The sequence below is a fragment of the Terrapene carolina genome, unplaced genomic scaffold (assembly GCF_002925995.2).
Source record: "Terrapene carolina triunguis isolate 2854851 unplaced genomic scaffold, T_m_triunguis-2.0 Scaffold69, whole genome shotgun sequence".
Taxonomy (NCBI): domain Eukaryota; kingdom Metazoa; phylum Chordata; order Testudines; family Emydidae; genus Terrapene; species Terrapene triunguis.
Genome location: NW_020664420.1, coordinates 67,409,667 through 67,430,142, shown reverse-complemented (window position 1 = coordinate 67,430,142; position 20,476 = coordinate 67,409,667).

The window sequence follows — 20,476 nt, the reverse complement described above, 5'->3', positions numbered from 1 at the left end:
AAATGTTGGCAGGCCAAGCATGGGAAAGATTGTAGCCACTGCTTCTGCCTGTAGTGTACCTGTAGTCTAGCGGATAGGGGACTTCAGTCTCCAGGACTGTCAACCCAACACCTTCCATGAGACCTGAATTAGATTATTTTCCAACTGTTGTAGAAACCAATCAGTACATATGTATTTGCAACATTACAAAGGCCAGTCAAAAACTCTCCCTAGTAGCCTATTATACATTTTTAAAAGCCACTATCTTATTTGACAATACCACAAATATAGGGATCCATTTTCCTCTTAATGATTGAACTTCAGTTCTTTCAACACAAATAAGAATTTCATACATTCCAGGACCTTAAAAATAATCACACGTGAAATTTCTTTCAAAAATACCTGCATGATCTTCCTGCACTTATAAACATTCCAGACTACCACTATTGATTCAATTGCAGAAATACTGATAACATAAATCAAATATGTCCTTGAGGAATTACATCACCTTGCACCTACGTTTCTGATTCTTTTCATCTAATAGTCAATTGATCCATTCAACATCTGAACCTGATACATGAACCATTGAACCATGAACAATAGTATTTTATTCACTTTAAATCCTGTTGAATGTACAAGATGTGAAATTTACCCTGTGCAGATGCCGAACTAAGATTTACATATCACTGGAGGGCTTAAATGGTGCATAGGTCTTGTGGTGGCTGTCTGCACAGGTTTTAATTTCACCCCCAAATAATTGGCTATTTCCAGTTCTCCTATTCAATAATTTTTTTTGTTTCTTTCTTTACAACATAGTAAGGCAATAAAGAACTGCCACTTTCATGGCTTTCAATACCAACATTCAAAATCTTCTGGGGTCATTGGTAATCGCTAATATGTATTATGCAGTTAGAAGCTATAATTTGAATTAGAAAATCAATACGAAGCTTCTGAAAATGCAAATGTAGTGCAATCTAAATATGATCTTGCATTTAGCTCATCCATCAAATTTTGTACAAACTTATGCCCTGTGCAACCCAGCAACTCCATTGACGGCGAGACATAAATCAGGCCACTTATTGGTCATCCATGTTAAATTTCAGACATATACAATATATAGGTAAATTACAGTCCTGTAAAAATTGAGGTTTATAGCAAAAGTGGTGTTATTGCAAAATTAGGGGAAAAAACAGCTTGTAGAGTAATATACCAAGTAAATATTAATGTGAAAAATGTTTGTTAAAATATGAGTATGTATTTGCCAAAGCTATTTTATTAAGGGTGGAAAACATTCTGGCATGTCTAACAATAGTACGGTAGCAAAATATTTGTTTCCTAGAAAGAGTTTAGTTATATTTTTAAATATGCAGTATTATAATAAAAAACATCTTAATGTTAATAATTAAAAATCCTAATAAATCAACTAGCCATAATGGGCTTGATTTCAGAGGTATTGTTCTCCTTCCTCTCTCAGTGATTTAAATAGGAATAGGGAGTTCTCAACACCTCTGAAAACCAGACCCAATAAGACCAGAAGTCAAGGTGTTGAAGTTAATTTACCAAAGCTTTGGTTTTCACAGTGTTGGGTTATTGCTGTTCAGCCACGACTCTATTCTCTTGCACACTCTTTTTGTTCTTAAAAAGTCTTTTATTTATTTTCCCAGGCACCACAAGAGGACAAAAATAAATAAATAAATGACACCAGGAATGTGGTTTAAGTGGGCCACAACTTTATTAAGTAACATCTGGGAACTATCCAGCAATAACGCATCCAGTGCAGGTCATCCATCCTTTGCAATCGGTTCCACTTGGTGGAAGGTCACCATCAATCCCCACCCATGAACCTGGTCTCTCAGTCATTACTGGGACCCCACTGCCTTGCCCAACGGGTGGGGAACAGGTGGTTGTCTCCTTGCTGTACCAGACCTTAGGAGCTCCAACCCATTCTCCACCTTCTTTAGGACACGCCTTCTCCTAATCTGCTTCCAAATTCTGGTTGATCAGTCAACCAGAGCCCCCTCTGAACAATTATTTGGGCTGGACATCTGCCAAGTTGTGACAACAATTAATTTCATAACCTAACATTCCCATTGGGTCCCTGGGTTACTAAAAGGAAGGTGAAGGAAACCCATACCATCCAATCAGTCTGGCAGGGAGGGAAAAGGCCTACAGCAAAACCCAACAACCTGGTTCTTACTCTAATCACGGAGGTGGGGGGGAGCGGAGGAGGGGGATAGTTTTTTCCCCAAGACAGAATAGCATGTCCTGGCATGGTGAAGTTCTTCTAAGCCCTTCCCTTGGGTGTCTAGCAGCCAATAAGATTATGCTGCACTCTTCTGTCTAACTAATCAGCCACATAGGCCCCCGCCTCAAACCCACGAGGAAGGGAGTGGACTTGCAATCCTTAATGGGGCTGAGGGTTCTCTTTCCCCTGCTGGTCCAGACAAAACCTTCCCATCTTCGAGAGTACAGGAAGGGTGGAGGCATTTGAAAATAAAGTTCTTATGACCTTCTCCTGAGCATTATGTTAAATGCAGCTTTTCTTATCTAAGGATACCAGATCCATCACAATGGGACACTATTTAGTTAAATGAATTGTCTTGTCACCTTTTATTGGTTCATGAGGAGAGATGATTTACCAGTTCCTTCTCTGCCTCTTCTGTATAGCTGACATGTAGATGATCAAAAACTATGGAATGTTTCAAATACATCTTCTCTTTCAGAAAAAGTGGTTGATTCAAAAACAGGACAATCTTATGGCTAAAGACTGCTGCAGTGCTCTCTCTTTTTTGCCTTGTATCTAGACTTGTATCTAACTAGAGCTGGATGAAATTATTAAAGAAAACTTTTTTTCATTAAAAGCAGCATAATGTCAAAACTAATTTTTTTCATTAAAAATCTCATTTTCAATGTAATTTTCCATTTAAAAAAAAATTCAAAGCAAAACAGTTCACGGTAAATTGGCCCCAAATTTTATATTTTTTCTTTTACTTTCTTTTCTTAGAAAAGTAGGGAAAAGTTAGAGTGGAAGAAAGTAACACTTGCATTATTAAATTTTAATTTATGTTACTTTTTTAAACATTCTCTCTTTTTAAGTGAGACATAACATAGCAATGATTTTTTTTTGTTACCATTTGGAAGATACTCAAAAAAAGTGAGAAAGTGTGTATCTGTGTGTAAGTCATACCTTTCATACTTTGATACTGTTTTCCAGCTGGCAAAAATGGGGAGAAAAAGGTTTTTCTACATTTCCTTAATTTTTTTTGAATTTTTCCTTATTTACTTATTTCCCAATGTGAACATTTAAATTAACTATTTTTCTTTGAAAAATTCCAGTGGAAAAAAATACCAGAGATGAGAGGGCTAAATTCAAAGCTGGTGTCAGTACTACTTTCACTAACTTCAGTTTGAGTTTACCAATATTGACTTCAGTATCACCTAGGGACATGAGGAAAATGTATAGGCTTGTGTATTTAGAAATATATGAGTGTATTTAGTTAGTGTGTGAGTCAAAAAAGTTATCCACACAAGGTTTCAGGATAAGCAATCATGAGGCTGTATTCAAAATGTGATAATTCATACCAATACATTGGAATTTATACATATTTAAGATATACAATATTTACAGATACCACCCAGGACTGGTTACAGATGCAAGAGGAACCTGCAAAAAGAACTATATTACATAGATCCAAGAGGTGCTGATTTTTTTTTTTTTGTTACATAGAATAAGGGGATTTTATGATGGCTAAATTCAAATAAAGTGTCTGTTTCAATACATTTTGAAGTATTCATGAGTTTAATTGCCTTCATGAGAAAATCAAAATAGAACTTTGTGATAGTTGCAGAGCAGGTGTCCGCTCAGGCCAAGGCCCCTAGGCCTCACTGAACACTGACGAATGCGTAGCTGGGAACCAGTCCGGCTCATCTGTGTGTTAGTATTGTTAAAATGGGCATTAGATTTATAGAGATGTATTTAGTGTTTGATTTTATGAAATCCTTGCGAGTTGCTGCATGCATTAATCTCACTTACAATATCTGTATCCCATTCTATAAGGTAGTATTTAAGTGTTTGCTTTGTAACTGGAAACCCCCTCAGTCTGGAGAAATGCATTACTAAGTGTGAAATACTAGTTTATCACAAGAGGTGTCATCTCCTCCCCAACTAAAGAACGGCTATAGACACCAGATGAACCATTGTGGAACACCAGTGGACAAAAGACTTTGTTGATTGCTCCTCCCACATTCATTAAGAGGAGACATGCACAAACCCTTGTCCCATCACAGTTTGAACTCTGGGGTAAGGGAATAAAAATCCCTGACCAGAAACAACTGTATCACTGTGCTGCTTGGAATTTGAAGAGGGCAATATTTCTAAGCTTAAGGAAGGGATCCCCAAGCTTCTAGCTTGAGTTAGTCCTAGAAGACATAAAGAACTTGCATATTACAGCAGCTTCTATTACCTACTACTTAAGACTGTAACTCATTTGTGAGTGTATGTTTACCTATTTTAACCTTATAAATAACTCATTTCTTTTTCCTAGTTAATAAATCTTTAGTTAGTTTATTACAGGTTTGGCTACAAGTGTTGTCTTTGGTGAGAGATCTCAGGTACAATTGACCTGGGATAAGTGATGGGTCCTTTGGGACTGGGAGTAACCTGAATATTGATGTGATTTTTGGTATAAGGGACCATCTATCACAAAGGCAAGATAGCCCAGCGTGCCCAAGGGGACTATCTGTAACTCCATGTTAACGCTGTTACAGTGTTTGTGGAGTTCACACTTGATACCCGGCTGGCAAAATCTAATTATAGAACACAACCAATTTGGGGTTTGTGCCCTCGTCTGTAACAGTCTGCCCTGAAGCTGACACTCACGTTCATTAGCCACTCGAGAAAGCCTGACAAACTTACTAAACATCAGAACACAAATTCACTGGTACTGTTGCCCCCTTTTGACCGAAGCAGCTGGTCAAGTTCAGGGCCCTATGGATATGCCAGTTGGGAGTAGAAATTGGTGATAGGTATTTATTTGATGCAGTTATGTTTATTTACAAAGAACATACCAAGTTCTGTCTCTCTTATCACAGAAGGAATCAAATAGCAAGAAACAGCTTTTTTTCCTCACAGCACCAATGTACTTTGTTGCATGTCTTGGGAGGAACATCCTCTCTGAAGAGAATTGGTTAGCAACAGATAAGGTTGCCTGTGGCTCTGAGGTGTGCCTGTGAAAGGAAATTCTGGTTATCTGTGGAATGTACTGTTATGAGAACACTCTTTTCAGCCTGCACACATGACTCAACAACCTCTTCCCAGGTTTCTTCCAGGGTCAGCCACCATGCTACATCAGCACAGCTATAGCCCTGCAGCTTCCTACATCGATGGAAGGGGGTATTCCATTAATGTAGGCAATCCACCTCTCTGAGAGATGGTAGCCAGATCAATGGAGTAATGCTTCCATTGACCGAGCCACAACTACAGTGGAGGTTAGGTCAACCTAACTATGGTGCTCAGGGAGCAAAATTTTTCACAGCCCTGAGCAACATAGCTAGGTTGACCCAAGTTTTAGGTGTAGATCAGGCCTCAGTCTTTCCCCACACACCTACCAAAAACAATACTCAGCCAAAAACTTTTGGGCAGGTTTACGTACTCCTTTTGTCGTAGGTGGTGCACTTATGCTTATGGTTATGTTAACTGAAGGGATATTAATCTCAATGGGGTTTTAACTCAATCCATAACATGTATTCACCCATATCATAACATTACATGCCATAGAAAACCAGAATTTCTTTTCACAGGCACATCTCAGGGTACGTCTTCACTACCGGCCAGATCGGTGGGCAGCAATCGATCCAGCGGGAATCGATTTAAATTGATCCCCGAGCACTCTCCCGTTGACTCCAGTACTCCAGCTCGGCAAGAGCAGAGTCGACGGGGGAGCGGCAGCAGTCGACTCACCGTAGTGAAGTAGATCTAAGTACGTTGACTTCAACTACGTTATTCACATAGCTGAAGTTGCGTAACTTAGATCGATCTCCTACCAGGCCTTATCTAGTGCTAACCAATTCTCTGAAGAGAGGATGCTCCTCCCAAGACATGAAACAGAGTACAATGAATAAATTAATTGGGAATGCATGCATCTGCTATTAAAGTTATTTTATTCTTAGATCCTTAAAATGACACAAATTGTTTGGAAACAGTTCTTACCAGAGTACAACTTCTGGCTGACAAGTGAAACCTTTTCTTGTTCAGCCTGGAGCCAGGCTGGATGGTGGAGAACTGAACTGGCAGCCCCCCAGTTGCCTATTTTTAAAAGATGTGTATGGGTGAAAGGAGCCATGTATGAAATAATGTAGCTACCATTATTTCTGCTCATTTTGACATTTACTGATCTTTCATCTATTTCATATCTCTCTGCCATGCTTCAAGCAATTGAACTGCCTTGTAGGACCACACCCACCTTCCAAGCCAATAAACCTTAGCAAAACATCAGAAGATATATGTAAAATTATTTGGCTCATCCTGTTTACAGATTTCCCTATCGAGGGATGAAATCATTTATGTTTCCAACTGACAGCATTTTGTTTGTTAACAAATGTTTTACAGGATTCAACTTCTTCCTTTATCCTCTGCCACAAATATTTTGCCACTGAGGATTAAATATGAATTTGACTGCCAGAACTGATACGGAGAGTCCTGAAGTAACACTACTTTTGCATTAAACTCTTCCCCCAAAACATGCTAATGTAACAGGAAGGTAAAATAACAATGACTTTTTGCACTGCATAAGTAATGAAACAATATTGCAGCACTGAATAAAAGAGACAGATAGCAAAGCCATATGCTCACTTAAACATTTTCCCATAAAAATAATTGCTCTGATTCTACAGAGTGCTCTGGCTGCTTTATATCACTTTAGTTGTGCAAAATAGCCCTTATGCTAGTGGATTTGGCCACTGAAGGGTGCTGTCCCTGCTGAGAGAAATCCTCAGGTGCTGGAGAGCCAGTGGAATGGCTTTACACCAGACGCTCCTTTCAGGTGCTGACACAGGGAGTAAGGATGACAAAAAGGGGTCACGTCCAGGTCTCCTTTATGCTCAGCAGATCCTTGGCTGCTGGAGCAGCACATAGGTGCCTTTGGTAGCTGCTGCAAGATAGAAGAGCCTTCTAACTTGCAACAGAGACCAAGCCAGCATTTGGCAGTCTCAGGATGAAGGCCAGGGAAAGAGACTTAGAGCTGCCTTTCATTTCTTGCTCTAGATTTGTGCTCAGCTCTTCTCAGCCTGCCTAGAAGATGCAGTCTCTCTAGTTTGGGGTCATTTGGACATAAAGGGTTTTATTACTATTATTGTTGTTCCATTATATTCTGATACTCTGTGTTATATTTTTTACTGGAGATGGGTTCATGCTGCAAAAACCTGATCTGCATCCAAATTTCACATCCCAATATTAAGTTATATTCCATGTCGGGGGCTTGGTGTGCTCCACTGTGAAGATACAGATTGTTTATAAAATTCAGATTTGGTTTGGTTTGGATTTTGAAGCCTCCCTCTCCCAAAGTTTTGGGGTGTTCAGATCCAGCACCATCTCTTTCTCTCACCTGCTTTTTTAAAATATTGGATATCTATGACCTGCACTGTATTTACTTGTTCTAAGAATATCACGAAAATGCAGGTCTTGGCTAACTATGTTAGCATAACAGCGATGTTGGAGGACAGTACTTTGGAAACATCTGGATATTTTTGCTTTCTTCAAATGAAATCTCTTTGACCTCTAAAAATGAGTACCCCATTTCAACCTTGCTGTTTCTCCAGTGAAGTTGCATTAATGCCTGTATGAGAAAGAAGCAACCCTTGAATCATTAATTGATGGACACACAATCTTATGCCCTTTTTGTGGCTTTGAAACATATGGTCTCAAGCATTGATAAGAAGAGTTCACTTCTCTAAAAGATTAATTTTTTCCCCTACCACATGGGTCAGCAAACAGTTTAGAAGGCCAGAATACCTTTTGATGGTACTTCTGAGATTGCTCACTAAAGAGCAATAGTCCTGTTTTTCTAGCATCAGTATTTATTAAAGAAAAAGGTGAATAATCAAGTGTGTATGTGTGTGTGTATATATATATATATATATATATAAAACTGAAACTTTATATATTTTGTTTTTGTCTAGGAGTATAAATAATATATATACATACATACACACAGATGGCCCATATTGTTGGGTGAAGGCAAGGGACAGCGCCACACTCCTGACCATGCCACAGTAGCTGCTGGCCAATGGCAGTCCTCCTTGGTAGAGGCCACCATGAGTTAACTCCTATTGCTTCTTTCAAAATGCTGGGATTGGTGGGTTGATGAGGATTCACCTACAGAAGAACAGCAGTGGGTGAAGATAAACCTCTTTGAACCACTGCAAATTTGACATCAGCCCAGCATCAGAAAAAGGGGTTAGATTCACAAAGAAATCTGGGCATGTTTACAAGGCCTAGGAGTTGTCTGATGTGGCACCTCTGTGTGGGACTGTCCCCCAGGAAATGTTGGTATGCTATTGATCTGAACATGAAAAGATGGGAAAGCTGTTTATAGCCTAGGGTGCCTGGAGCCTTAATCCCTGTCCCCCTTTTTCACTGCTTCCAGGACCGGTTGCATTTAGAAGCTCTCTTAAGGTTCAATAAAGTTGCAACCACTTGGCCAAAAATAATAATTATTGTCTCCATACTCATTGGCCCCTACCATTCACAATGATCAGTATGTGATTCCTGGGAATACATGTACTTCCTTATCTCGCTTTTTAATCAAGCAGCCTGCCCTTTATTGTAAATTGCACATCTGCAGCCAATTATCATAAAATAAACAGCTACTAGCAGCAATCATAGAGAGGAGTATGTCACAAATAAATCTATGCTTTCACTGATATAGGCAGTAAGCCCTGTTCTTTTTGTCATGAAAGTAACCCCATAACAGTTAGGTAGGTATTTCTTATTTTCATCTGTACCTATAGATTCTTACTGAAAACTATATACTCACTGTATGTCTATTGCCAAGAGTTTGCAGTGTGACTAGTGGGGAAATTTGTGATTGAACATTTAGGTAAATCAGAAACTAAGTTCTGGTATAGTGTATTTATACCACTTTTCTATTCATGTACCCAAAACTTTGTTCATAGGAATAGTCATGGAAAATGAATTTTGGGTCCAAATTCATTTTTGTGACTAAATTAACTTTGTTTCAAGCAAAAGTAGTAAATCATCTTCATTGCCCAGTCACTTTATCCAAAAAAGACAGCTGAGCATCAGAGGTACCAGCTTGTGGGGATTATGGTAATATCCGTTAGGCTCAAATGTAATTTTTGGACAGGTCAGATCCTTTCCTGCTACACTGTTACCAAAATTATTTAGCCAGTATGTATTTTTAAGAGAATCCATAATTATGCTAAAGCGAACCATTTCTCCAGCACCCTCTATACAGAAATATATTAAAAACTGTGTGAAAGATTTTGTTCTTGGTGCACACAGAGATAAACATAGTGTTTTGCTAAGTTTTGTGAAAATAATAAGCAACTGAAATAACTGTTGCTAGAAACAAGTACAAATTTCTGACAACCTTGTACACCAAGTGCAAACTGCATGAGAATGGAAATCTTAGGGTAAGAATGAATCAAACCAATTTTGGGGAGGTTGTACCTATATATACACACACACACTACTCAGCAGTGAATTATATTTCTGGAACAATCCATGCTGTTGGTTGTACCCCAGATCGATGGAGTGGGTAAAATATGTAATCCCTATCTTTCTGTATTTGTGCTGAATAATTTTGATTAAAACCCATGGGTTAATAAATTTGGTTGACTGTGACTGACGTTTTATTGATAAACGAACCAAATTTCCAAGTACAGTAATAACTGCTTCCTCTGTTGCGCATTGTCAGTGCTTATGACCAGGAAAGGCAGTTGCAAACTGAACATATAAGTAATATTAAATATAAAAATGGATGAATACACTATACACTATGAATAACTCAAATTGTGTCTGGAAGCCGGATTTTGACTCCCTTGCCATTCTAGTTTACCAAAATTTACCCAATTCATCTCAGAAATATCTTGTGCATTCCTCAAGCAGATGGAATTTATTTTTCTGAATAGCCTACAATCTGGAGCTCCCAAAGAATGAATGGCAGTAGAAACAATCTGAACTAAAAACAGGACAAGTTTTACTGGAAACCTAACTGAATACATTCTGAAGTTTGAATGGTGGGGAAAAAAAAACTCCATAGCTGATCAGCAGAAAATTACTTGGCATCCTAGAATTGTTTTTTAGGCTCTGCAACTACATTAACAAACTAGCTCAGCCAGACTTGACAAATTAATTCGGCTGAAAAAGGATTACAGATCTCTCTGTGGTAGGGGCTTAGCTTTTCAGAGAATGTACAAAACTGTTTGAACTGACATAGTTTTTCACTGGTAAATGGCTCTGACTTATTGAAAAATAAATCAACCTATATGCATATTCTCCCTATTAGCATTTCCTTACTTTTAAAAATAAGGAAATAATCGTTGTAGATCAAAAAAGATTAATATACTAGCATAGAGATTCCTAAACTTTTGGGGCAAACATACCAGTGATTCAGGGTGTCAGTGATTCAGATTAAGACCTTGGCTGTACTGGCCAAGCTCCTTACACCTCTGCCCCCTAAAACCAGCCTCAGTGCTGGATCTGCGGCTCCAGAGCTACGCACCACTCAGTGGAGCTTTGACTCCTGTCATTGCAGAATGTGCTAGATTGCATGAGACTGAGGTTTAGAGCAGTACAGTTGCCAATGATAGACAGAGAGTATGTAGTTGAATGAGGTGGTGGTGCACAAAAGCTCTTCAAACAGGCATACCCCAGTTTAATCATTAAGGGTTAGATTCTGTTCCCCTTAATCATGTGGAGTAGAATAGGGACCAGTCAAAGAGTAAGGCAATACTCAGCATAAAGTGGGTCTCAAAATCTGCTCTAAAGGCAAGAAGAAGAGCTGTCCTTGGCCCACGAGGCAAGTGGAGTGGACCATCCAACTACCAAATCTGTAATTCTTTTCATTATATTAGGAGGACATCAATGAATGTGAACTTGATTTTTCCCCAAATTAATCATCAACATTTGCAATTTCTGAAATCTTTGCCAGGGCAGACTAGTTCAATGACTCCAAAATGGTGGTCCATGTTTATCTGGCTATGAAATGATTCACTTGACAAAAAGGACATTCTGGCCACAGCAAGAGAGACTCAACAGTCAAACACCTATTGGTTTAACTGTGTTTCTAATTTTAATGCGAAAAAGGTTACTGGCAAAAATAATCTGTACATTGGTATGCATATTCAGCACAGGCCTAGAATGCAGAAAACTAGCAGTGTTTGTCTTGTCAGAAAACCATCACACAATACTGAGCCAGGAATGCTACAAGTATTTGGTTGCCAAAGGGGTTGAAAAAATACAGCTCTATTTATTTAAACAATTCTGGTAGTCAGCAATATAAGGTGGTCTGCTGAAAAGGCCTGATCCAAATCAGAATAGCTGTACATATTGAATGCTCTGGGCTATTTGGAATGGAATTATGTTTGAACTGGTAAACCTACTGTGTGCACATTGAAACAGATAAGGTCCATTCTTTTGTTGTTTCCCAAACCAGAGTTCAAATTAAGTCTGTCTGCAGCTCTCCAAAATAAGACGCAGATGGTACCCTTGCAATTTCAAACTTCTCTTCACACACTTCCTTTTATGTACGGGCAGATGGCCACAACTATTGGTAAATGATTATTTTAAAAGTAGATTACAAAATTATATTGCTTCACCCTGTGGATAATATGAGGGATGGGGCTACCTACCTGCTACATTGATCTGTTATGATGGTTAATAGCAAGGACACTTGTCCTGTATTAGGTTTTATGTATTTTATGTTATGTATCTGTACGTTCAGAAATGGTTGCTCTTGCGGTACTAGTCCCAAATGATTAGAAGCAGTGAATACTGGAGCATGCTAAACAGAGCTAGTCAAACCTTAGAAAATCTATAAGGTTAGTTAAGCCACAGAACTTTTAGATGTTTATCCAAAGATTTTCAGGTTTCGGACTTCTTTTTTCACTTCTTGGCACCCTGTCTTCTATCCTACTCACTCCCAACAGGTCCTCTTTCATATTTTCCAGATGCTCATCAAGAATCTCTGTTTGCTGATATTCCATTGTGTTAGAGGATGACCTCTCACAGACAGCACGCTCTTGAAAGCACTGGAAATATCCTATATGCTCTGGAGTTTCCACGAGTCAGATGTTGATAAATGTAAAGTAATGCACACTGGAAAACATACTCCCAACTACACCTACAAAATGATGGGATCTTTATTTGCTGTTATCACTCAAGAAAGATCTTGGAGCCATTGTGGATAGTTCTGTGAAAACATCTGCTCAATGTGCAGCAGCAGTCAAAAAACGAATAGAATTTTAGGAACTATTAGGAAAAGGATCGATAATGAGACAAAAAAATATACTGCTACTATATAAATCCATGGTATGACTACACCTTGAATACTATCTGCAGTTCTGGTCACCCCATTTCAAAAAAAAGATATATTGGAATTGGAAAAGGTACAGAGAAGAGCAACAAAAATGATCAGGGGTCTGAAAGAGCATCCATGTGAGAAGAATCAGAGGGGTAGCCGTGTTAGTCTGAATCTGTAAAAAGCAACAGAGGGTCCTGTGGCACCTTTAAGACTAACAGAAGTATTGGGAGCATAAGCTTTCGTGGGTAAGAACCTCACTTCTTCAGATGCAAGTAATGGAAATCTCCAGAGGCAGGTATAAATCAGTATGGAGATAACGAGGTTAGTTCAATCAGGGAGGGTGAGGTGCTCTGCTAGCAGTAGAGGTGTGAACACCAAGGGAGGAGAAACTGCTTCTGTAGTTGGATAGCCATTCACAGTCTTTGTTTAATCCTGATCTGATGGTGTCAAATTTGCAAATGAACTGGAGCTCAGCAGTTTCTCTTTGGAGTCTGGTCTTGAAGTTTTTTTGCTGTAAGATGACTACCTTAACATCTGCTATTGTGTGGCCAGGGAGGTTGAAGTGTTCTCCTACAGGTTTTTGTATATTGTCATTCCTGATATCTGACTTGTGTCACAAGTCACACGAAAGCTTATGCTCCCAATATTTCTGTTAGTCTTAAAGGTGCCACAGGACCCTCTGTTGCTTTTTACATATGAGAAGCGATTACAAAAACTAGGACTTTTTCAGCTTGGAAAAGAGATGACTAAGGGGGGATATGATAAGAGGTCTATAAAATCATGAATGGTGTGGAGAAAGTGAATAAGGATGTGTTATTTACTCCTTCCCATAACACAAGAACCAGAGGTCACCCAATGAAATTAATAGATATCAGGTTTAAAACAAACAAAAGGAAGTACTTCTTCACACAATGCATAGTCAACCTGTGGAACTTGTTGCTGGGGGATGTTGTGAAGGCCAAAATGATAGCAGGGTTTAAAAAAGAATTAGATAAGTTTATGGAGGATAGGTCCATCACCAGCTATTAGCCAAGATGGTCAGGAATCCAACCGCATGCACTGGGTGTCCCTAGCCTCTTACTGTCAGAAGCTGGGAGTGGATAATAGGGGATGGATCACTCAATGATTACCTGTTCCGTTCATTTCCTCTGAAGCATGTGGCATTGGCCACTGTCGGAAGACAGGATACTAGGCTAGATGGATCATTGGTCCGTCCCAGTATGGCTGTTCTTATGTGTCCAAGAATGCACTGTCTCTATAATAGAAGCAGTGTCATATGATTGGGTACACTGATGCCATTACAGAATGCAATAGAATGCTGTGAATGGTACCCTTTCTGCCTTACTTTCCTTTCATTTCATAGAAACGTGAAAGAAAAAAAGCAATCTGTAAGCAGGCGTGGACTCACCCCTGCGGCGTCTCCTGCTGGTCTCTCAGGGAATTAGCTCGACCCAGCCTCCGGAGCGCCTTCTGCAGGCCAGTGATCTGCCTTGCTCTCTACTTCTGGGCCCCGTGTCTCTCCCAGGACCCCGGTGCCCCTTGCTCGGGGTGCTGCGCCCTGGCAGTACCCACACGCTAGGCCTCCCCTCCCAGGGGAACCCCCACCCGCTAACCCTACCTCACCTCAGTATCCAGCTACTGTCAGTTACCATCTAGCCCCATGCCCTGGGGCAGACTGCAGTATCAGCCACTCATCACAGGCAAGGTTGGGTTTGGACCTGCTGCCTTTGCCTATCTCCAGGCTACCCTCTGCAACCCTCAGTACCTCCTGGTCTAACACTAGGCCGCAGCCTAGGGCTTTCCAGGCTGGAGCTCCCCAGCTCCTCAGCCTTTCCCCAGCCCTGCTCCACCCAGGTACTCTACTCTAGTTCCCTGCAGCCAGGCCCTTCTCTCAAGCTCCTGGCTCCCAGCCTCTTATATAGGCCAGCTGGGGCCTGATTGGGGCGTGGCCCAGCTGCGGCCGCTTCTCCAATCAGCCCAGCTTTTAGAGCTGCAGCCCTCTCCAGGGCTATTTCAAACCCCTCCAGGCAGGAGCGGGGTAGTCACCCCGCTACACAATCAAATAACAAAATGGAAAATAGGAGTACAAACTTCCAGTAGATGCCTTCCGGTACATCACCTTTGGCAGAGCTAGGAAGATGGAGAAACAACTCAAAGGAATAATAATAAGAGCCTATCAAAGGGCACAAAAAAGCCTTCATGTGATAGGCTGCTACCTACCTATTAGCAGAAAGGAGGAAAACAAGCCACAGAAGGTGAAATCATCTTGGATTTATCATAAGCATGACATTTTCCTGTGTTCCCTCTTTTCCATTGATAGTTAATTATTTCCAGAGTGTAAGTGCAAACAATGGACCAATGGAACAGATTGTAACCATCTTCATGCCTAACACAGGGATGTAGCCCTTAGAGATTGTATCTCTATATACAAGAGGATGACAGCAATGAATATATTGGATCTATTACAGCTGTGGACTGCATGTTGGCCACGCCAGTCTAAATGACAAGGCAAGATTAAGAAATGTTAGATTAAAGTTCAGTGTGTGCCCTGTCCTTTTTATAGAGTATGGAACCTGCTGTAGGGAGTTTCTGGAGGGCTAAATACTTCAGATGGTTTCATTGGCTCATATAAAATTAAATTAAAATAAAACTATAACTTGTACTGTAAACACAACAAAAAAACTGGAAAGACTGTCTACCAGGCAGAATTTTTCCAGGGAGCTGGTTTGAAGACTTAGTAAAACAAAACTTTCATAAAACACAAAACAATTTTTAACATCCTGTGTCTCTATCTGGCTCTCTCATGTATTTATAGAATTTTATTCTTTTAAATACCTTCTCTTCCTCGTACTGTCAAAAGAAGGCTCAAGATTATATTATTTCAAGTGAAAAAGAAAATTGGACTGGCTTGCTTTTATTTATTTTCTATTATGTTTCATAGCCATAACTGTATCCTAGAACAATGAAGGCTGGGACTCAAACACTATATGCACTGGGGGTGTGGAGGGTGGGGGCAAATTGGATAGTCGATCACAATAATTAGATTTGTGTGTTTCCTGTTTACAAAGAAATAATTGACCTACAAAATGTGCAGGTCTCCAGAAGTAAAAGCAAAACATTAATGGGCATGCATTGCTGAAAGTAATGATTTTAAATTGGGCTTTGTAACCTGTTTATCTATGAATAGGAGATACCAAGACAAAACCAAATAGACCTAAAGTCAAACTGTGCTTTTAATAAGAAAATAAATAAGCAGCGAAAAAATGGAATTAAAAACAACCATGAAAGCTCTTGGGGCTGTAGGTGTATAAATCACTATACTTATCACAGCCGCAGGATGAAAACTCATTGCCATATAACAAAATCTTCATGTATCATGTCAAACGTGCAAAACATGTCATGGCCAGAGACAAGCTTGCCAGCTCACTTCTGAAAAGCTTTCTTGCACAAAACAGGCATCCATTTCAAGTGAAGTTTCCCCAGCCATCTACTAGTACAGAACCTCTGTGTTGAACTGTAATAAACTGTAAACCTAAACCTGTGCCTTCTTTCAGTCTCCCATTAAAAACATAATATAACTGACATTTTTTTCCACGGAGGTACAAATTTTAGGCCTACTATTGTCAAACAACTGAACTGAAGGGGAAAGATAGTGGTAGAGGCTGAATGGAGAGACCCTGAGCCACCCTGCTGGCATTAGAGCATAACCCCCAGTGCAGTGTTTGCTGGTATCCCAAACAGGAACAGCATACATCCCCCTGTGCTCTGCAGCACTTGCTGCTTAACACAGTATGAAAGGGTTCTGGGGGCCCAATCATAAGCTTAAAGGAATCCATCCCAAGCTCCCCCTCTGGTATTGGGACCAGTGGGATAGCAAACACATCACCAGATTATTTTTTCCTTCCCTCACATCTTGGAGCCCTGCAGATCTTAGGACCAGCCTAGGTACATCTGTATGTTAGATACATCTTTACAACTACTGATTTTAAGGACTCAAAGCAGCAGGGCAGGTAAATTTAATGACCAGCAGAGAAAGAGTTAACTTAATACACTGTTTGGGTACCAAAACCATGAGAAAGACAGAGAGAGAGAAGAGAAAATATATTATCTTGTGTACAACAGGTTTTAATGGTATGGATTTACACATAGTTAATTCTCAGTCTCATCATGTCATCCTCTTCTCCCCGGGTTATCCCAATGAATAGCTACCCTAAATAGGAAAGGTTCAAGAGGTTAATTGATTAAATGCTAGCAGAAAGCATCAGTAGCTGATAACAATGCAACAGCAGTACTTAAAATGTGACCTCTGCTTTAGAGGTTTTAATTGAGACACAAGTTCTTTCCCCTTGGTTTGGTAATTCCTTAATAAATCTTAGGGTAAAAGCTCTTAGAAGCAGTTTTATTTTACTGCAGTTGTCAAATCCTCCTTTGTACAACAACTAAAAATGGGCAAGCAGAAAGGTAACACAAAAAGTTCCATTACAGGACCAATTTGTTCTGGGTCAAACTGAGCCACCACGGAAAATACAAAGCCATAGATGAAATGTCTTTATTTGATAGGATTTTAAAATAGTCATCCATTAATTAATGCTGAATTACAGGGTGAATCCTAGGGAGGTACTTATGTCACCTACTTTAGTTTAAGATAATTCATAATAATTAATCCTATTACAATAAATACCTAGGGCATTAATAATTATTGAATTATTTTGAAGTGTTGCCATTTATTTCTTTTAGTTACAAAGCAATAAGCCAATACATTACTCTTATGTGTCTTCTCCATCAGGGAAGTACTCTGACAGCATATTCAAAATCGTTCACTAAAAATTAAGGTAAGCTTTATTCATTAACGTGAACTTTCCTACAGAGACAGAAAATATAACGATCCAAAATCACGGTTGGGGAAATTTTGTAGCTAAATTCCCATGTCTACACTATATCCAGAAATCATTCTCATTTATACAAATATTGGACACATTTCAGAGATCTTACTGAATATAAAAATACTCCACAGTGAAATTCAGTTTTAATTATCTCTACTTGTGTTAATCACTGTGCTATATAGATTGATTACCTCTTTCCAAAAGCAATTTCCTGTTAGTGTTGATGTGATGTGATGAGTTATCACAGACTCTCAGAAGCTACAGAGGTAAAAGGCCTATCTAATCATAGACTCCATCTCTGCCAATGCAGGACTGTTCCCTGCATGATATTTGCTAGTGTTTTGTTCTGTCTAGTTTTAACCAACTGAGCTTCCACCACTGTCCTAGAGGGACTATTTCACAGCCTATTACATTTCACTTTTTTATTTCCACCCCATTACTTATAGTTATACCTTCATATATCACACTAAATAATTCCTCTTACTCACTGGTATTTACACACTTCTGATATATGTAGTATATCATCTTCTGATATTTAAATAATATGTTCAAAAAAAGTTGAAAAATGGTTTTTCTACAAAATCAAAATATTCCACAAAGCATTTCAGTTTCTTCAAAATTCGGCATTTTTAAATTAAAGTTGAAAAAAATCAGAATAATTTTTCATAATCAAAACCTCTGAGACATTCGGAACATTTTAATTTTGTTTTGAGAAGAGAAATCTCATTTTCTCTCACTTTTGTTTACTCCTTTCCCTCTTTTCCCCCCCAATGTAAAAAAAGGAGGGTAGCCTGATCTATAGATTATGTAATAATTATATTGACTACTTAAGCATTCCCAGTTATCACATTGAGGGTTGACAGGTTCTTGTCCCAAGATCAGGCCTCGTATTATTAAAATTACTATATAATTGGGAACCCCAATGTGTACAATTGCAACAATCATGCTATAGAAACTCTTATTATATATTTCCAAATAGTTTATTAATACATTTAAGCAGAGTGACAAACACCACAACTCAGTAAGTTAGAAAGACAGCCTACAGAAAGTACATCTGCACAGCCATATACTCAACACCATCCCTTGCAGGACGATCTGAAATGTTAGCCATTAATCTTCCTCATCACCATCACCTACTTCCTCATCACCAATGGCCGTCATTCTGGCCCCTTTCAAGGTCTACATCTCTCTCTCTCCTACTCCCACGGACTGGGATGCAACGTTTATATGTTATGCTGACGCCACTATATCTAATGCATATTCAATAGTTTTTTTTCCCTTTTCCTCATTTGTATTTCCTCATCCTACTAATGTTGATGTGTCCTCCTCAGTAGATTATTTTCAGCTCATGATCATATCTGTCACCCCTTCCTTAAGCAGATTTGTGGTTATTACTTCCATGTTCCTAGCGGTAGCACTTACAGTAACATTCTAACTCCTACCAGTAAGCAATCTCTTCTTAGTTCCTAAAATCTAAAGGTAACTGTTTATCTATCCCAAAGGTCATGGCCTACTTAATCACACTTATGCTAGTTTATGCTTCAGCTAATGTTTTACAGGATACTGTAGGTTTCTTGCATTAGAGCTGAATATAATGAAAGCAGCTAAATATAATGAAGGCAAGGCAGTGAATATAGTAAAGGCAAGCCCTCTGGGCTACAGGAGAGAGGAATAAAAAAGGGTGGTGAGTGTTTTTCCTCCCACTTTCTAACTTAAAAAAGTCCTCCATTTCTTCCAGGGGGAATAAAGTGAGCAGAAAGTTAAAAACGGGGGGGAAATAGCTTTTTCCAAACAAAACAGAATGAATTTTTTCATCAAGCTGCCCCCTCTCCCCCCCAAAAAGTCATGAAAATTTTGTAATGAAACAAAAAAACAAAACAAAAAAATCCCATACACTTCTATTTTTCCTCTTTTTTGACCAGCTGTAACTTGTAGGCTATCATGTCTCCCTTCAGTTATTATTTAGTGAGGTTATACATATTTTAATCTTAATCTTGCCTCAAAAATATAGAAATATTATATTCATGATGATCAGAGATTTCATGGAATACATTAAATTGACCATTTGCCAGACATCTCCTTTCAAAAAACTTCCATTAAAAAAATCAAATGGATACCTTTTACCATTTCCCCCCACTTACTGCACATGCACAGTGAAAAGCCCCAAAAATATAGCGGTGACTGAGTGATCGGTGTCAATTAGATAGGGATGGGAGTATAGGAGGCAAATGAGGATGCAGCCTTGACTGGAATATGTTGGCCTGCCTTTGTGCACTCTCACACTACACCTAAAAAGCACTCTTAAAAAGGAAGCACAGGCAGGGGTTAAAGCGGCTGATTTCCACATATTTTGAACTCTTGAAATATTTTCTTCTCTCCCATTCTGAGTTATTTGTCCTCTTTTGGAGCCACTCTTGTAGACAAGCCTAACAGACTTTAAATTGAGAATTATTGCTGTACCCTGAGAGTAAAAAGTTGAGACAGACAAAAGCAGATTTTAAATGAGAAAATATTTTTGCCCAATTCCAATCTCTACAGTATAAAAACAGCAAATTTCATGTGTCTGGTGATATGTTTTACATTATATGCAGTATTCCTATTAATTGACAAAGTTACTACTTGTTCCCCATCTGGGAGCTTCTTCATCTATAGAGAGATGAAGAGAAAGCCTGATCCTGGCTGCAACCTGTGGAAAAGCAGGTGACTGAACAAAAAACCTTTTAATTTGGTTGAAGAACTTCCATGTGTAAATGTGTTACTCAATTGTTTGGAAGCCTAATCAAAATCCTATCTAAAAGAAAACTTAAAATCTACTTTCCCACAGAAGAAGGTCCAGAAAGTTTGTTTTTGATTTTATTGGGATCTGTTGTTATCATTTGAAAAATTCAACACATTGAAAGAATGAAGGGACATTATCTTTCTTTTGGTATATACTGAAATATTTCTATTGCCTTATAAGGCATTGCTAATGTCTATGAAATGTAATGTTACCCTATAATGGCACTTTTTTGCCAATGAAAAACGGTAGATTTACTCATAAGACAATTCTACAAGCCTGCTGATCATTTTTGT